The following is a 19817-nucleotide window of genomic DNA, read 5'->3' on the forward strand; positions in this document are numbered from 1 at the left end:
CACCAATCCCACTCCCCCCCTCCCCCCTCATTGGACATTAATGCTATCATATGCCAGAATGTTTTCTTGTGCTGTTGAGGAGAGTACAAGGACACCTTATCAGGTAAAGTGGTAGCAGGGAACAAATGGACGTCATCACATGGATGAGACGCTAATTCGAAATGACAATATGAAGTTTGCTAAGAGAAAGAACACTTTCCGTGTGCTGTTTTGCCAAGGGAAGTGTGGGAAAGATCATACTGAACTGGATATTTCGGCAGAGGAGGAGGAGGTGACAAATGGACAGAACATAGGAACTCTAGCCTTAACTGGCGACATGAGGTTCGCCCAGTGAAAGAATTCCACCCACTATGAAGTCTACATCTGGTTGTCCAGTCACAGTAATTGTGAGCGGCACAGAACATTTAATAAGGATGGTAAACAATAATTTGATTGGCTGGAGAAGAACGTGGCCAGTCGAGTGTATGGTCATGCTCAGGGCATAGCTCTGAGGATGCAAAGAGATCGCCTTGGGGACACACTTGTTGGCGAGACTGGAAAGAGGAGACCTGTGATGGAGATGGCACTGCCTAGTGCATAAGGGCCACTGGGAGTTCTGGTCAGCTGACCCCAACACTCCTGCCTGGCATCCACACGCTGCCATGAGACACCGGCAGCCGACCTGAAGTGCGTCTTCCGCTGCACTGCTAGCAGTCCCACCACTGCCCAGCAAAACTCACTACTCCTCTCCTGTAAGTCCTTCTGTCGGTTCCGTCTGTCTCACAGCAACCACTATTTAAACAACCTGGTAACGCTCTGAGAATTTTGTAATTGATAATGGTCATATTACTATTTTCTTTTTTATGCATAAAAGTAATCTGTGAAATTTATTTCATTAACGATGGCCCAACAGCATTTTGATTGTACAAATAAATATTTATGTCTAATGTCGTCAAATTCTTGGTGCTGACGCTCCCAATGATAACTAATATGTCAATGCCGCAATGAAGTGCACGATGATATATACAGGGTGTAACAGGATTTAAATGCAGATGTTTCTACACTCCTGGTTCAAATGGCTCTGAGCACTATGGGACTCAACTGCTGTGGTCATCAGTCCCCTAGAACTGAGAACTACTTAAACCTAACTAACCTAAGGACATCACACACATCCATGCCCGAGGCAGGATTCGAACCTGCGACCGTAGCAGTCGCACGGTTCCTGACTGCGCGCCTAGAACCGCGCTACACTCCTGAAAATTGAAATAAGAACACCGTGAATTCATTGTCCCAGGAAGGGGAAACTTTATTGACACATTCCTGGGGTCAGATACATCACATGATCACACTGACAGAACCACAGGCACATAGACACAGGCAACAGAGCATGCACAATGTCGGCACTAGTACAGTGTATATCCACCTTTCGCAGCAATGCAGGCTGCTATTCTCCCATGGAGACGATCGTAGAGATGCTGGATGTAGTCCTGTGGAATGGCTTGCCATGCAATTTCCACCTGGCACCTCAGTTGGACCAGCGTTCGTGCTGGACGTGCAGACCGCGTGAGACGACGCTTCATCCAGTCCCAAACATGCTCAATGGGGGATAGATCCGGAGATCTTGCTGGCCAGGGTAGTTGACTTACACCTTCTAGAGCACGTTGGGTGGCACGGGATACATGCGGACGTGCATTGTCCTGTTGGAACAGCAAGTTCCCTTGCCGGTCTGGGAATGGTAGAACGATGGGTTCGATGACGGTTTGGATGTACCGTGCACTATTCAGTGTCCCCTCGACGATCACCAGTGGTGTACGGCCAGTGTAGGAGATCGCTCCCCACACCATGATGCCGGGTGTTGGCCCTGTGTGCCTCCGTCGTATGCAGTCCTGATTGTGACGCTCACCTGCACGGCGCCAAACACGCATACGACCATCATTGGCACCAAGGCAGAAGCGACTCTCATCGCTGAAGACGACACGTCTCCATTCGTCCCTCCATTCACGCCTGTCGCGACACCACTGGAGGCGGGCTGCACGATGTTGGGGCGTGAGCGGAAGACGGCCTAACGGTGTGCGGGACCGTAGCCCAGCTTCATGGAGACGGTTGCGAATGGTCCTCGCCGATACCCCAGGAGCAACAGTGTCCCTAATTTGCTGGGAAGTGGCGGTGCGGTCCCCTACGGCACTGCGTAGGATCCTACGGTCTTGGCGTGCATCCGTGCGTCGCTGCGGTCCGGTCCCAGGTCGACGGGCACGTGCACCTTCCGCCGACCACTGGCGACAACATCGATGTACTGTGGAGACCTCACGCCCCACGTGTTGAGCAATTCGGCGGTACGTCCACCCGGCCTCCCGCATGCCCACTATACGCCCTCGCTCAAAGTCCGTCAACTGCACATACGGTTCACGTCCACGCTGTCGCGGCATGCTACCAGTGTTAAAGACTGCGATGGAGCTCCGTATGCCACGGCAAACTGGCTGACACTGACGGCGGCGGTGCACAAATGCTGCGCAGCTAGCGCCATTCGACGGCCAACACCGCGGTTCCTGGTGTGTCCGCTGTGCCGTGCGTGTGATCATTGCTTGTACAGCTCTCTCGCAGTGTCCGGAGCAAGTATGGTGGGTCTGACACACCGGTGTCAATGTGTTCTTTTTTTCCATTTCCAGGAGTGTATTTATGTCTAATGTCGTCAAATTCTTGGTGCTGACGCTCCCAATGATTACTAATATGTCAATGCCGCAATCAAGTGCACTATGATATATACAGGGTGTAACAGGATTTAAATGCAGATGTTTCTATTTGTGCCTATGGATGGTGTACTGAATAACATTACATAACTATTTACATCATGTGCAAACTAATAATTATAGCTCACACAAGTCATGTGTTTTTAGGTTGGTTAGTACCTCCAAGTACATGAGGCAGGAGCAAGCCAGTGATGCTTATTTTGCCCTGGTCATCAGATCAGGCCTTGAAGTGTGGACGCAAAACAGTTTATATGTACTGACAGTCGTAGTCCACAGCCTTGAGAGTGGAGGACCACCACTTGACGGTGGCTTAGCTTGCGAACATGGCGCCTTCGTCTTCTTCTGCTGCCTCTGCTCGGAGCCGATGGCGAGGAAATCCCCAGGATGGCTCGACGAGATCACTGACCACGGTGACCCAGACCCCAGGCGAACGGTTGTTCAAGGCCGAGATCAAGCGGAGCGCGGCAGCCCAGCCCCCCTCCCCCCCTCTCCCACTGTGTCGCCATATCGCCTCGTCGACCACAGGCGGGGACTGGGGCCCCTGTGGTAGCCAAGGAATGGCGCTCACACTGCACCTATTGTTTGTGGGTAAGGGCTGTCATGTACTCCCACACTGTGACCCTGTGCACCACTGTCCTCCTCCTCCTCCCCTTGATGGCGTTCAAGGTATGATGCCGGAACAGAGGCAGCGATTCTTGCATGGTAAATAAGGACTTGGAGTCACTCGCACAGAGGAACCTTGCCTCTGCCAGAGCGAGCTCCGACGATACTTCCTCCATCCACCGAGCTCTCTTCCATTCGATGATGATTTCCGCGTTCGCCGCCTCTCGAAGTGCCTTGTGGCGATGTTGACCAAGTCCGTTCTTGGTCCGGAAGGCGCGTCGCCAGGTGTGGCACTGGAACCATGGCTCCACTTCTTCTGCTACAGGGACGGTTGGTTGGTTGGCGGGCTGGGAGTCGGGATAGTTGGGCCGCAACTTTCAGTCGAAAGCCTGGTACCCATCTTTTCTTTACTGACTAAGAGCCAGTGATAGTTCACTCTCTCTACACCATCATTGTGGATGACATGGTTGTCTTCCTGTAGATACGTTACAAGGTAGAGGTAAAATTGACGGCAGAACTACATAATGTATAATAATCATTGTAGCATTGGCAAGAAGTCACAAAAAAAAAATGTGTGTCAATTCCTAAGGGACAAAACTGCTTAGGTCATCGGTCCCTAGGCTTACACACTACTTAAACTAACCTATACTAGCCGGCATCGGTGGCCGAGCGGTTCTAGGCGCTTCAGTCCGGAACTGCACAACTGCTATGGTCGCAGGTTCGAATCTCCCTCGGGCATGGATGTGTGCTATGTCCTTTCGTTAGTTAGGTAATGGGAAATCTCCCAGGTAACCTCAATTTGACCGGTGCAGTCGAGTCTTAATAGCTTGGGACTGAACCAAAATGGTTCTTACCGTCTTAATTTGGCACTCTAGAATGGAGTCATGCCAGTTGGAAAGCTGAAATCATAATTTTGTGACTGCATTTGGACTGTGCTGTGCCCCATGGTGTTTGAGAAAGTCATGACCGCTGATTTAGAACTCTTTTTGACATTAAAACTTCATACTTATTTTCTCTTCTTCTATCACATGAAATCTTTATTTTTATCTTGTCGATTATTGCAATCACTCTGCAATTGTAAAACTGTATGTGGTATAGTATAGCCCTGATGAGTCTTTGACCGCCGACAGATGGTTAACAACTGTTATGACTGACTTGTACTTCAGGGAGAGGGGGATCCTTATGGGAATATCGGACAGATGTTGGGCAGGTGTACTTCAGCTATGTTTACCCGAAGTTTGTTATGGGAATTGGCGACGAAATCTGTACGCGGCAGCGATTTGGAATGGTGCCTCTCTCCTGCTCGACGAGGAGGAAAGGTCACAGAATAAAGGGGACAATGTTCTGTACAGCTCCACAACAGCCTCGACTGCAGGAAAACACCGAAGCACCAGCAGAATTTGCAGCTGAGTTAACTCCATACTTAACCATGATAGACCATAGATCATCTGAACAAAAACACCTGTGTGCAGTGATTGAAAAAAAGCAATGATCACAAATGTCTACAACAATGTAACAGAAGTAATCCACAAAGTTACCTACCAATCTCATTGACGTCCAACTTCGATAAAATCATATAACATATTCTGAGCTCAAACATAATGTGGTATCTCGAATGGGACGATCTTCTTCGTGGAAATCAGCATAGATTCTGAAAATAGCGATCACGCGAATCTCAGTTCGCGTTTTTCCCACATGATGGAACTAGAAAATCAGGTGGATGCTTTATTCTTGACTTCCGAAAGAAATTTGCCTCGGTAGCACGCCAACGTTTATTTAAAAAAGTATGTTTGTATGGGATATCAAACATTGTGACTGGATGCAGGAATCCTTGGTAGATAGGACACAGCATGTTACCCCGGACGGAGAGTCATTCACAGAAATAAAGATAAAATAAGGTTAGCTACAGGATATTCCAGTAAAGATTCCAGAATTCGAACCAAGAACAGCTGCGAAAACTTTGAAGTAGGTATCCTCGGAGTAATGAAGAAACTTAAACCACTGAATAACAGCAAGTCTTCTGGTCCACATTGTATACCAATTAAGTTCCTTTCAGAGTATGCTGATGCAATAGCTCGTTATTTAACAATCATATACAACTGCACGCTCGACAAAAGATCCCTACCCAAAGACTGGAAGGTTGCAGAGGTCACACCAATATTCAGGGAAGGTAATAGGAGTAATGCACTAACTATATCATTAACGCCGATATGCAGCAGGATGCTGGAACACATACCGTGTTCGAACATTATGAATTACCTCGAAAAGAACGGTCTATTGACACGCAGTCAGCACGGATTTAGAAAGCATCGTTCTTGTGAAACGTAACTAGCTCTTTACACACCCAAAGTGCTGAGTCCTATCGACAAGAGATTTCAAAATGATTCCGTATTTCTAGATTCCCAAGAGGCTTTTCACACTGTACCACATAAGAGACTTTTACTGAAATTTCGTGCTAATGGAATATCGTCTTAGTTATGTGACTGTATTCGTGATTACCTGTCAGAGATCATAGTTCGTAGTAACTGATGGAAAATCATCGTGAAAAACAGAAGTGATTTCTTGCGTTCGCTAAGGTAGTGTTATAGGACCTCTGCTGTTCCTTATCTATATAAACGATTTGGGAGACAATCTGGGCAGCCGACTCAGGTTTGTAGATGATGCTGTGGTTTAATGTAAACTCATCAAAACAAATTGCAAAACGATTTAGAAAATATTTTTAAATGGTGCTAAAATGGGCAATTGACCTTAATGAAATGTGTGAGATCATCCACGTGAGAGCTAAAAGGAATCCGCTAAACTTCGGTTACACGATAAGTCAGATAAATCTAAAGGTCGTAAATTCAACTAAATACCTAGGTATTAGAATTAATAACAATTTAAATGGAAAATAACACATAGAAAATGTTGGCGTTTTATTGGTAGTATACTTAGAAAATGTAACAGATCTACTAAAGACACTCTCTAAACTATGCTTGTCCGTCCTCTTTTAGAGTACTGCTGCGCGGTCTGGGATCCTCGCCAGAAAGGATTAACGGAGTAAATGGATAAAGTTCAAAGTCACACAAAAAAATATGTTTGTCAATTCCTAAGGGACAAAACTGCTTAGGTCATCGGTCCCTAGGCTTACACACTACTTAAACTAACCTATACTAGCCGGCATCGGTGGCCGAGCGGTTCTAGGCGCTTCAGTCCGGAACTCCACAACTGCTATGGTCGCAGGTTCGAATCATCCCTCGGGCATGGATGTGTGTGATGTCCTTAGGTTAGTTAGGTTTAAGTAGTTCTAAGTTCTAGTGGACTGATGACCTCAGATGTTGAGTCCCATAGTGCTCAGAGCCATTTGAACCATTTAACCTATACTAAGAACAATTAAAACTGAAGAAACTGCAAAAAGGTGGGAATTTAAGGAGATGGGACCTGGATAAAGTGAAAGAACCAGAGGTTGTACAGAGTTTCAGGGAGGGCATAAGGGAACAATTGACAGGAATGGGGGAAAGAAATACAGTAGAAGAAGAATGGGTAGCTTTGAAGGATGAAGTAGTGAAGGCAGCAGAGGATAAAGTAGGTAAAAAGACGAGGGCTAATAGAAATCCTTGGGTAACAGAAGAAATATTGAGTTTAATTGATGAAAGGAGAAAATATAAAAATGCAGTAAATGAAGCAGGCAAAAAGGAATACAAACGTCTGAAAAATTAGATTGACAGGAAGTGCAAAATGGCTAAGCAGGGATGGCTAGAGGACAAATGTAAGGATGTAGAGGCTTATCTCACTAGGGGTAAGATAGATACTGCCTACAGGAAAATTAAAGAGACCTTTGGAGATAAGAGAACCACTTGTATGAACATCAAGAGCTCAGATGGAAACCCAGTTCTAAGCAAAGAAGGGAAAGCAGAAAGGTGGAAGGAGTATATAGAGGGTCTATACAAGGGCGATGTACTTGAGGACAATATTATGGAAATGGAAGAGGATGTAGATGAAGATCAAATGGGAGATACTATACTGCGTGAAGAGTTTGACAGAGCACTGAAAGACCTGAGTCGAAACAAGGCCCCCGGAGTAGACAACATTCCATTGGAACTACTGACGGCCTTGGGAGAGCCAGTCCTGACAAAACTCTACCATCTGGTGAGCAAGATGTATGAAACAGGCGAAATACCCTCAGACTTCAAGAAGAATATAATAATTCCAATCCCAAAGAAAGCAGGTGTTGACAGATGTGAGAATTACCGAACAATCAGTTTAATAAGCCACAGCTGCAAAATACTAACACGAATTCTTTACAGACGAATGGAAAAACTGGTAGAAGCCGACCTCGGGGAAGATCAGTTTGGATTCCGTAGAAATACTGGAACACGTGAGGCAATACTGACCTTACGACTTATCTTAGAAGAAAGATTAAGGAAAGGCAAACCTACGTTTCTAGCATTTGTAGAGTTAGAGAAAGCTTTTGACAATGTTGACTGGAATACTCTCTTTCAAATTCTAAAGGTGGCAGGGGTAAAATACAGGGAGCGAAAGGCTATTTACAATTTGTACAGAAACCAGATGGCAGTTATAAGTGTCGAGGGACACGAAAGGGAAGCAGTGGTTGGGAAGGGAGTAAGACAGGGTTGTAGCCTCTCCCCGATGTTATTCAATCTGTATATTGAGCAAGCAGTGAAGGAAACAAAAGAAAAATTCGGAGTAGGTATTAAAATCCATGGAGAAGAAATAAAAACTTTGAGGTTCGCCGATGACATTGTAATTCTGTCAGAGACAGCAAAGGACTTGGAAGAGCAGTTGAACGGAATGGATGGTGTCTTGAAGGGAGGATATAAGATGAACATCAACAAAAGCAAAACGAGGATAATGGAATGTAGTCGAAGTAAGTCGGGTGATGTTGAGGGTATTAGATTAGGAAATGAGACACTTAAAGTAGTAAAGGAGTTTTGCTATTTGGGGAGCAAAATAACCGATGATGGTCGGAGTAGAGAGGATATAAAATGTAGACTGGCAATGGCAAGGAAAGCGTTTCTGAAGAAGAGAAATTTGTTAACATCGAGTATACGAGGGCTATTCCGAAAGTAAGGTCCGATCGGTCACGAAATGGAAACGACTCTGAAAATCCGATAAAGCTTTGCACAGATGTGTTGGGTAGTGTCTCTAGTATGACCCCAGTTAGCATCACGTCGCTCTTCTCATTTCTGAGCTCGCAGTGAGTGCGTAAAGATGTCTAGAAAATAGTGTCTGCCGCCAAGTACGGGGGCCTGGTGAGAAATTTCCCCTGAAGCTATGCAGCTAACATTACATAACTGTCGTGCTGTTTCGTCTTCAAGACAATTCTCAGCCGCATTCTGCAGGGGCAATGAAGATGCTCCTGCATCGTTTTCAAATGGAAATGTGAGATTACCCACACTACAGCCCGTAATTGTCTCCCTCTGAGTTTCAGCTCAGGTCACATGAACCGCTGGTTATGAAGACAACATTTCGGCACAAGACAACGAGCCGTAGGCCAGCGTAGAGAATTGGCGGAGAGCACTGGCGGCTGCCTTCTATAGCGAGGGTATGGGAAAGTTGGTACAACGCTACGATACACGTCTAAGTCGGGTCGGCGGCTATGGAGATAAGTAGCTGCAAGGTGTATCTAACTGTTGCAAATAAAACATTTTTGATTTTTACCGTGGTTTCCATTTCGCGACCTATCGGACCTTACTTTCGGAATAGCCCTCGTAGATTTAAGTGTCAGGAAGTCTTTTCTGAAGGTATTTGTATGGAGTGTAGCCATGTATGGAAGTGAAACATGGACGATAAATAGTTTGGAGAAGAAGAGAATAGAAGCTTTCGAAATGTGGTGCTACAGAAGAATGCTGAAGATTAGATGGGTAGATCACATAACTAATGAGGAGGTACTGAATCGGATTGGGGAGAAGAGGAGTTTGTGGCACAACTTGACCAGAAGAAGGGATCGGTTGGTAGGACATGTTCTGAGGCATCAAGGGATCACCAATTTAGTATTGGAGGGCAGCGTGGAGGGTAAAAATCGTAGGGGGAGACCAAGAGATGCATACACTAAGCAGATTCAGAAGGATGTAGGTTGCAGTAGGTACTGGGAGATGAAGAAGCTTGCACAGGATAGAGTAGCATGGAGAGCTGCATCAAACCAGTCTCAGGACTGAAGACCACAACAACAACAAGATCAACACGCACACACCCATGCCCGAGGGAGGGCTCGAACCTCCGGCGGGAGGGTAGTGACACATATGTACATGATGGTGGTGGTGGTTAGTGTTTAACGTCCCGTCGACAACGAGGTCATTAGAGACGGAGCGTAAGCACGGGTTAGGGAAGGATTGGGAAGGAAATCGGTCGTGCCCTGACAAAGGAACCATCCCGGCATTTGCCTGAAACGATTTAGGAAAATCACGGAAAACCTAAATCAGGATGGCTGGAGACGGGATTGAACCGTCGTCCTCCCGAATGCGAGTCCAGTGTGCTAACCACTGCGCCACCTCGCTCGGTATGTACATGAACTTCCTTCTTTCTCTCTCCTGTTCTAGTTCGAAAAGTTTTCCTTGTTTTCCGCAGTAAGCAAAGTGACATAGTTTTGTTATGAAGGGCTTGAAACTGTCGCATCGCATTGAACTTTCCCCATGTCGATAAACTAGCGGAACAAAACAAACGCTGAGGACCAATATACCAGTATTTGTTTCAATAAGAAAGTTGTCTTCTACCCAATTTGGATTGAAGCGTAGGTATTAAACCTTTACTCTCCAGCCATTTTCCTCTCACTAATTTTGTCCTACTGTGAACGCCAAGGAGACTTCGACGCCGATAACGCTAACGACACGAAGGAAACGGGCCCTACATGCCATGGCACATCGGTAACAAAGGTGCCAGATGTGGAGGGGGATCTACTGGCTGACAGCGCCCATGGATAGGTGGTGTGGACACTCCGGGGCGCACGTGACCGCAGTAGCACATGTGCCCATCGCTGATATAGAGTCTCCCTGTAAGTTTCTCACATTGTCTGGCATATGGTACGATCGACCATTCATAGATTTAGTGATTTGTCGAAAACGCATCAACTCTGGAATAATATGACTGAAACTATGTTGGAAACATCACAACTAATTACAAAAACGGCTACAAAAAATTGTATCATGACAAATTTAGATAGGTTAGTTGAATTTATCATTAATCATATTTGTATTTTAGTGAAATTACAATCATGCAATGAAATAATTCAGCCGTCAAACCTAAAGTGGGCAATCTATTTCTGAGACCATTGCGTTACAATCAAATTTAAGTTCATGTAACAATATGCAATACATACAGGGTGACTCACTAACTACTGCCACCAAGAATAACTCCGAAAGTACGATAGTAGCTGAAAAGTTTGTGGGACAAATGTTGCATGGGACAGCGGGGGCCATAATATGACGTTGGTTTTTTGTTGTTAGGTAGGGGCGCGTCAGAGATATGGAGGTCAACTTTGTTTATTTTTCTTTTAAATGGGATGCCTTAGTTTGATACTTATTTTCTGATGGCTATCGAGACGAATCCAATGATGTATAACAGTAAGGTCTTTGAGGGTCAAAAAAGGTGGCATGAACTTTCTTATCCCAACACCCCACAAGACACAATTTTGTCCTGATTTTGTAAAATACTGTTGCAAGCTTGGCTCAAGCGCTGAAGTAACGCAATCTGTTAGCGTAACATGTAAATGCAGCCTCAGTTTTATTTATGTCAAAAAGTTTGTTGACAAGCTCGTCCCACAGATGGCGTTGCACGTTGCGCATCCTGAATCGTTGATGTAAGCACCTTCTAGATCTAGCGCTATCATTCCAGAAAATACCTCTTCACTAGTAGGGGCTAGAACAATTTAAGCAGCGCCACATGGAAGAATCAGGTAGTTCCCATTTGAATAGCGACCTGGTAACACGATTCTTTCTAAACATTATACGAGCAACGAGCTCAGTAATGTTTTAAGTATTTACTGAGGGTATATAGGGTGTGAAGTGTGTAGTGACGTGTACTTCAATGACTAAATCAGTATTGTCGACAGTTTCCCGTCTAATAAATTTATATTATCATAGCTTCGGAAAATGTCTAAGGATGCTTGGTTGGTTGGTTTAAGAGGGGGGAAGGAAAGAAACAGCTAGGTCATCGGTCCCTTGTTCCGAATAAAACAATGCTACACGGGTGAGAATGAAACAAGCAAGACTGACAACATAAAACGGAGAGAAAGGAAAAACAAGTACGACGGAAGGGCAACAAACACAAATGAAAAAAAAGGGTAGTAGAAAATCACAGAAACGCAAGAAACAGATAGAAGAGATTAAAACGACAAAACATATTACCATGGCTGGCTGACCATGAGAATAAAAAGGAGAAGCCAGCCACTCTGCAACACATAAAAATCTCCACCTTAAAAGCACTAGAGTGGAGCACACAGAGCGACAAAGGACATGCGCTAAAATTTAGATCAAATGATAAAACCCGCCCTCACAAATGAAACGAAAAACTAAATCAGCCAATGAGGCGTTGTCAGTAAAATTAACAGCAACGAGTCCGGTAACCGAAGATTTCGTCGCAGGGCAGTCAAAGTGGGACAGTGCAGCAGAATATGGGCCACTGTCAACCGGGCGCAACAATTGTTATCTGTAAGTTTTAACTGTTACCCAGTGTGAAGTTGCTGTTTAATTCATTGGATCATTTTGATCCACAGGTTGATTATGTAAGTTGTAACTGTCCATCTGGGAGGCAGTTGCTGTTTAATTCATTGGACCATTTCATTGAGTTCTTCCAAAATTGCTTTCTGTAAGTTGTAACAGTTAAACTGGGTACAGCTACTGTTTAAGTCATTTGGATCATTTTTTAATTTCTGCCGCCAGTCGATTTCCATAACTTACGATGCAGTGTAACATTCCAAGAGTTGCAATCACATTTTTATGCATCAAACTATATACGCAGTACATTTGACGTCTTTCGGGAAATACAGTCTTTTGTGCAGCAGCCCGATGTGCTAAACGTGACGTAAACTCACCATAATTTGCATTCTTCACACATAGTGTTGGTGTTGGCTGCGCAGACGATATGATCAGAGTCAGTTTTTTTATTGGCCACACTCCAAGTAATGTGTGTCGTTAAGTTGAGCAGCGCTGATGTTAAAGTCTCCTGATATTTGAATTTCATAACAATGGCTGAATAGTGAAACAGTCCGTTCAGATCGTGGTTAATATGGCTTGTGGTATCTAGAGCGTTTACGTAAGATTATGTGACACTTCAGCTTGGGTAGTGACCCACATGAAACCACCGATTCAACCAAAGATAACACATCACATACATACTTCTCATCGGCTATAGCAGCGTCTGCGAGGTTGGTACTTCCAAATGCTCTTACTTCAGCAGCGAGAAGCTTGCGCCTCACACATCGTTCAAGCAATCTACGCTCTGTTTCTAGCACAGCTCATAGTTTAGTCACGCAAACAATTTACAACACGCCTTATAGAGCGCCAAAGTTTCCCTAACTTCGTATTTAATTCGTTTGTATACACAGTTTATCACGAGACATCGAAAGTTAGTCCATAATGTTACCGAATTTAAAAGAATGGTACTAAAATTTCTGAACTAACAACAATAGTTGTGCACTCAAACTGGATAATAACATTGAACTATACACCGCTGTAACTGCCTACAGATTAGTTACATAAAATTACCTTTTGGTTATATTAAATTACAAATAAATGGTGATGGCCTCATCATAACTGACTGACCAATGCATTCGACAGACACATGACCTGAACCATATATGGGTTACGAAACTTTCCTGTCAACAATACGTAGCGACTAAAGAAGAATAACATACCATGGTGTTGAAGAAGTTCGTGGTATATGGAAACATGAGAGTGGCAGAGCATGCACATCTCACGGGATCAGTTAACCTGTTTCCAGCAATACTAATTAAAATAGACGTAACGTTATCCGATCAAATTGTGGGAGTAGTAAATACACATTAAAAACTTTAATGCTCAGTATTATATGTCACTGAAATGTGACTTCAAAATTCTCTGAAAGCACAAGTAAAGCATCTTGCAGCTAGGGCAAGTACAATGAAATGTTTTACACATACCTGAATATATTATATTGAGAATGGTTAAACATGTATTTGCAAATGACATTTATAAAAAATGTAACTGTAATAACTATATGTATATATTCTGCTGTGCAATATATAAACAGTTCCTATCCGTCTACATATTACTTGTGGACCCTTGCAGATGACTACCTGCTTGGCCTAGGGAACACTAGTTAAGAGGCGTCAAGCCTCACATGAATCGGGACTTCTTCGAACACAGTGATAGGCTGTCAAGAATTATTCTAAGTCAGATTGTTGAGTGTCATTGGAGACAATTTGATTCTTGTACTCTCTGACGAATGATGTCCTATGATATGAGAACCGATTTCCATATTGCTGCGGGTAAGGTCAAATTACATCATCAAATTAATCATCAAATTACATCTTCATCCCTTGACAATATTTGCCATGGACGGTATCGCCAGTGAGTAAATTCAGGGCGACGTTCTTGCAACCTACTTTGCCAGCAGAGAGGTCTATTATCATGTCCCTCTTGCTTTAAAAATCAATGTCTCCAAAGCATTTTGTCATCAGGTGTCAGGTACGAGGAACGAGTGTGGGCACTTCAGTTCCTCTAATCTGACTTACAACATGGCTTTGACTTGTGAAGTATTATCTAACAACAACTTGATTTTCAATCACAAAATCATGAAATGAAACCACATAATAATTTTGACTTTCATATGACTGTTCCTTCATTTTCTACACCTTCACATTATAAAGAAGTAACCCTTTTGCTATCTAATTTACCTGTGGTTTTGTTTCCTTTATTACAGATAATAAATTTTTTCAGTCAGAAAAAACTGGAGTATATATAAGACTTTTTCCAGTTTAACCAAATATTGAAATCAAGAGATATCTATCAATGTTTTAATGAAAATAGAGTCATTCTTCAGTTCTTTACAATATCTTTCCATAAATCTAATTCTTTTCCCAGTCAACAATAGCAACACATTTATTAAATGATCAGAAAAGTTATTTAATGGAAGATTATTGCAATATTATAAAGGTAATTAAACATTACTATAAGAGATGTATATCATGATGTAGTAATGGTAACGGTTCGATAAGTTGGCATCATTCAGAACACTTTGGGTTGACTGTTCTCTGCCACACTCAATGAACCCAAAGTTGTGACACTGTATTTCCCTGACGAAGTGCTGTTGCATTGACTGTGTGAGTAGATGATGAGTTGATTAATAACAATATTTGTACTTATCTTTAAATGCCTTATGCAGTATGAGACATAATCACAAATGTTTACTAAATGCCTGAATGTCATTTTCTTCTACTCATTGTGTTGCTTCATAACAGGCTTAACTTAATTCTATATTCTGTGGTACAACTATGTTTCTAATTAGATGACAAGCTCTGTATTCTACATTCACTAATCTCTCTTACTTGTACTTACCTCTCTGCCCATGAAATAAGCGGCCAATTTACTTAGTTCCCGGAGAAATTCTAAAATTTTGATTCAAATTAAGCACATCTTGAAATATTACTGTCGTAAAAGCATTTTTGTTTGTTTTGGAGCAGTACAAATGCACTCTTGAGAAGCTCTTAACGTTATTTGACGTTTTTGGAGTCGGTTGTTAGCTACTATTGTTGTAAAGTATGGCTGAGAACTGCAGACCACACAAATACTTGATTGAGGCCAAATGTGGCCCATTGGCCACAGTCTGATGATAGCTGAGTTACAGCATCTGTTAAACAAAACATTGAATGTGTAGCCATATACAGACGATCTTATCATAAACTTGTCCCTGTTTGTCTTACAGTGGGTGAATTAGTAACACCTGCAACATAAAATTACTGTATAGTCAAAGATTAATGATGGAAATAACACAACAGAAATGAAAAAAAATTTATGTAACAAACGTAAAACCCTCAGAGTTATTAGTTTCAGTATTTTCCAGTGAATGAAAATTCAAATACCCTACACTAATGTTTGTTAATTAACATGGATATTGACAATGGATTGTTATATAGTAATTATAATTTGTTGTTTCTTAAGTAACATTATTTATACTGTTGGTGGAAGGCAGTATATATGATGGAATTCAGGAAACAGCAACATAAAAATGTTAGGTGTTATATTTCTTCCTCTACATAAATTATTGCTTGCAATTTTAATAAGTTTTAGATTAACTGTTTGCTATTAGCAAGCTAGTTCTTTGGAATTTGGATAACTTACTTACACAGTATGTATACTATTTAATGAATTATATTTAAATATTTATATAAACTAGTTGCCTAATTCCATTTATTTTAAGGAATTAGTATTAAAAATAGCAGAAAATTACTTGCTGCAGAAGGAAACATGAACTACTGTTGTTTCATTTAAGTTTAGAGTTGTTTGTTTTTCTCTATCTATTGGGAAAGTATGCAGTTTTCCTTTGTACACTGTGAAAAATGTAGATTTGTCTTAAATTTCCCAAGTTGATAAGATATTCACTGTGTTTTGAATTAAAATACATTACTTTATTACAAACAATTTTTGCCATAATCGTGAGGCAAGAGAAAATGTATAGCTTTTTTTTGTAAATTGTTTTCATAATGAACTTGAATAAATAGTATGTTTCCAATAATGAATTATTGTTATGTAGTTGAAATTTCCCAGCTTTCACAACTCTAGAAAGTATATACTCGTCTTTTACTAGAATCTTTATTTTCTATATATTCGCTGATTAGTATTATTTGGACAGGGAATAAAGTCATGATTCATGTGATGTTTTGAGTCTCAAGACAGAAACATGGAATTAATGTGGTTTATTCATTAATGGTTTGAGTGTTGAGACTGAAACACGCATTTCTACAACACGTGACTTTTAATGTAATCAGATTTTAAAAAGATTAACAGCATGAATGTTGTTGACCCTAATTATTCTCTTAAATTCAAAATGTGTTTTCACTATTATATGCACAGTTCTTGAAGACAATCATGCTGTGGTTGCTTGGGATAGCTGAATCGATACAAATCGAAGGTACTCGATCAGAAGTAAGAACTTTTTCTCACTGTCAGTCTAACCTGACAGAGCAACGTGGGTGTATCAGCAGAAATTTATCACCCAGGGGCGGCAAAATTCAACAGTAATTTTTTATACAACTAATTCGGTAAGTTTGAGAACGTCTAGTAGCCCAGAGCGAAATTTGATAGGAATTTCACGAAACGTGTTGTACATCAAATGCTTGATAATTGCAACTCACTGTTTTGTAAGATAGATATCCTCTATACCTAAAAGATAAGTACACTCTATAATTATATGCTAAGTGCATATTTTATACTGTCATTATGAATATATATATATATATATATATATATATACCATCTATTTGATTTAACAATCTGAAATTAAATATCCAGGCGACTGAATCCTGAATTATCAAAAAGTTAGGAAATATTATAAATATATTTCCCATATAACAATAATTTTATGCAGACGCTCAAAATTAAAGATCTTAAGCAGAAAAAAATTGGAAAACTTGAGAAAATCCTGTTTTTACTGACAAATATAAACACCAAAAATGCCCCCTTTACTACTACCCAAAGGGAAGAAAGAAAAAAATAAATTTTAAAACCATTAATTTAATTTTGATGCTATCTAAAACACTGTCTGCTTCCAGTATTTCCCCTCTTATTTTGTTCATGGATTCTTTGCATTATTTTCATGTGTTCTGTTTTCTAAAGTTTAATAGGTATCTTTTTAGAGCTGTTTGGGTAAGGTCAAACCGACGACAAGACATATGGGAAATCTCCCAAGTAACCTCAATTTGACCAGTGCAGTCGAGTCTTAATAGCTTGGGACTGAACCAAAGTGGTCCTTGCCGTCCTAATTTGGCACTTTATAGTGGATCCATGCCAGATGGAAAGCTGAAATCACAATTTTGTGACAGCATGTTGAACTACTGTGGCCATGGTGTTTGAGAAAGTCACGACCGCTGATTTAAAGCTCTTTTTGACATTAAAACTTCATACTTATTTTCTCCTCTTCTATCACATGAAATCTTTATTCTGTCTTGTCGATTATTGCAACCACTCTGCGATTGTAAAACTGTATGTGGTATCGTATAACCCTGATGAGTATTCTTTGACCATCAACAGATGGTTTACAACTGTTGTGACTGACGTGAACTGCAGGGAGAGGGAGATCCTTATGAGAATGTCGGGCAGATGCTGGGCAGGTGTACTTCAGCTATGTTTAGCCGCAGTGTGTTTTGGAAATTGGCAACAAAATCGTTACCCGGAAGCGATTTGGATTGGCGTCTCTCCACAGCTTGAGGAGGAGGAAAGGTCAGGGAATAAAGTGGACGACGTTCTGTAAATCTCCACATCAGCCTCGACTGCAGGAAAACACCGAAGCACCAGCAGAATTTTCAGCTGAGTTAGCTTCATACTTCACCACGATAGACCATAGACCATCTGAACAAAAAAACCTGTGTGCAGTCATTGGAAGAAAGCAATGATCACAAATGTCTACGACAAGGGTAACGGAAGTAATCCACAAAGTTACCTCTCTATCTCATTGACGTTCAACTTCAATAAAATCATATAACATATTCTCAGCTCAAACATAATGGGTTATCTCGAATAGGATGTTCTTCCTCATGGCAATCAGTATAGATTCTGAAAATAGCGATCACGTGAAACTCAGTTCGCGCTTTTTTCATATGATGGAACTAGAAAATCAGGTGGATGCCTTATTCTTGACTTCCGAAAGCAATTTGACTCGGTAGCCTGCTAAAGTTTATTTAAAAAAGTGTGTTTGTATGAAGTATCAAACAAACTTTCTGATTGGATACAGCAATCCCTGGTAGATAGGACACAGCATGTTACCTTGGACCGAGAGTCATTGACAGAAATAAAGGCATGGCTAGCTACAGGATATTCCAGTAAATATTCCAGAATTCGAACGAAGAACAGCTGCGATCATGAATAACTTTGAAGTAGGTATCCTCGCAGTAGTGAAGAAACTTAAACCACTGAATAAAAGAAACTCTTCTGGTCCACATTGTATACCAATTGAGTTCCTTTCAGAGTATGCTGATGCAATAGCTCGATGTTTAACAATCATATAAAACTGCTCGCTCGATGAAAGATCCGTACCCAAAGACTGGAGAGTTGCGCAGGTCACACCAATATTCAAGGAAGGTAGTAGGAGTAATGCACTAAATTACAGGCCTATATCATTAACGTGGATATGTAGCAGGATTCTGGAACATATAATGTGTTTGAACATTATGAATTACCTCGAAGAGAACGGTCTATCGACGCGCAGTCAGCACGGATATAGAAAACATCGTTCTTGTGTAACGCAATTAGCTCTTTATACGCTCAAAGTGCTGAACACTATCGACAAGGGATTTCAAAATGATTCCGTTGTTTTACATTTCCAAGAGGCGCTTCACACTGTACCACACAAGAAACTTTTAGTGAAATTACGTGCTTATGGAATATCGTCTTAGTTATGTGACTGGATTCGTGATTTTCTGTCAGAGAAGTCACAGTTCGCAGTCACTGATGGAAAGCCATCGAGTAAAACAGAAATGATTGCTGGCGTTCGCTAAGGTAGTATTATAGGCCCTCTGATGTTCCTTATCTAAACACCTAACATCTAAAACACTGTCTGCTTGCAGTACTTCCTCCCTCATTCTGTTCATGGATTCTTTGCATTATTTTCATGTGCTCTGTTTCCTAAAGTTTAATAGGTATCTTTTTAGAGCTGTTTGGGTAACGATTTAGGAGACAATCTGAGCAGCCGACTCAGGTTGTTTGTAGATGATGCTGTAGTTTATCGTGTAGAAAAGTCATCAAAAAATTGCAAAACGATTTATAAAAGATTGTTGACTGGTGCTAAAATTGGCAATTGACCGTAAATAATGAAAAGTGTGAGGTCATTAACATGAGTGCTAAAAGGAATCCGTTAAACTTCGGTTACACGATAAGTCAGTCAAATCTAAAGGCCGTAAATCCAACTAAATACCTAGGAATTACAATTACTAACAATTTAAATAGAAAAGAGCACATAGAAAATGTTGGCGTTTTATTGGTGGCATTATATTTACAAAACGTAACAGATCTACTAAAGAGACTGCCTACACTACGCTTGTCCGTCCTCTTTTAGAGTACTGCTGCGCGGTATGGGAACCTCGCCAGAAACGATTAACGGAGTACATCGAGAAAGCTCAAAGAAGGACAGCACGTTTTGTATTATCACGAAATAGGGGAGAGAGCGTCACGGACATGATGCAGGATCTGGGATAGACACTATTAAAAGAAAGACTTTTTCGTTGCGGCAGAATCTTCTCACGAAGTTTCAGGTGTCAGTAGGCTGTTTAGGTTTTTATATTGGTAACGTCACGTAGCGCTC

This window comes from Schistocerca nitens, chromosome 6 (assembly GCF_023898315.1).
Source record: "Schistocerca nitens isolate TAMUIC-IGC-003100 chromosome 6, iqSchNite1.1, whole genome shotgun sequence".
Classification (NCBI taxonomy): Eukaryota; Metazoa; Arthropoda; class Insecta; order Orthoptera; family Acrididae; genus Schistocerca; species Schistocerca nitens.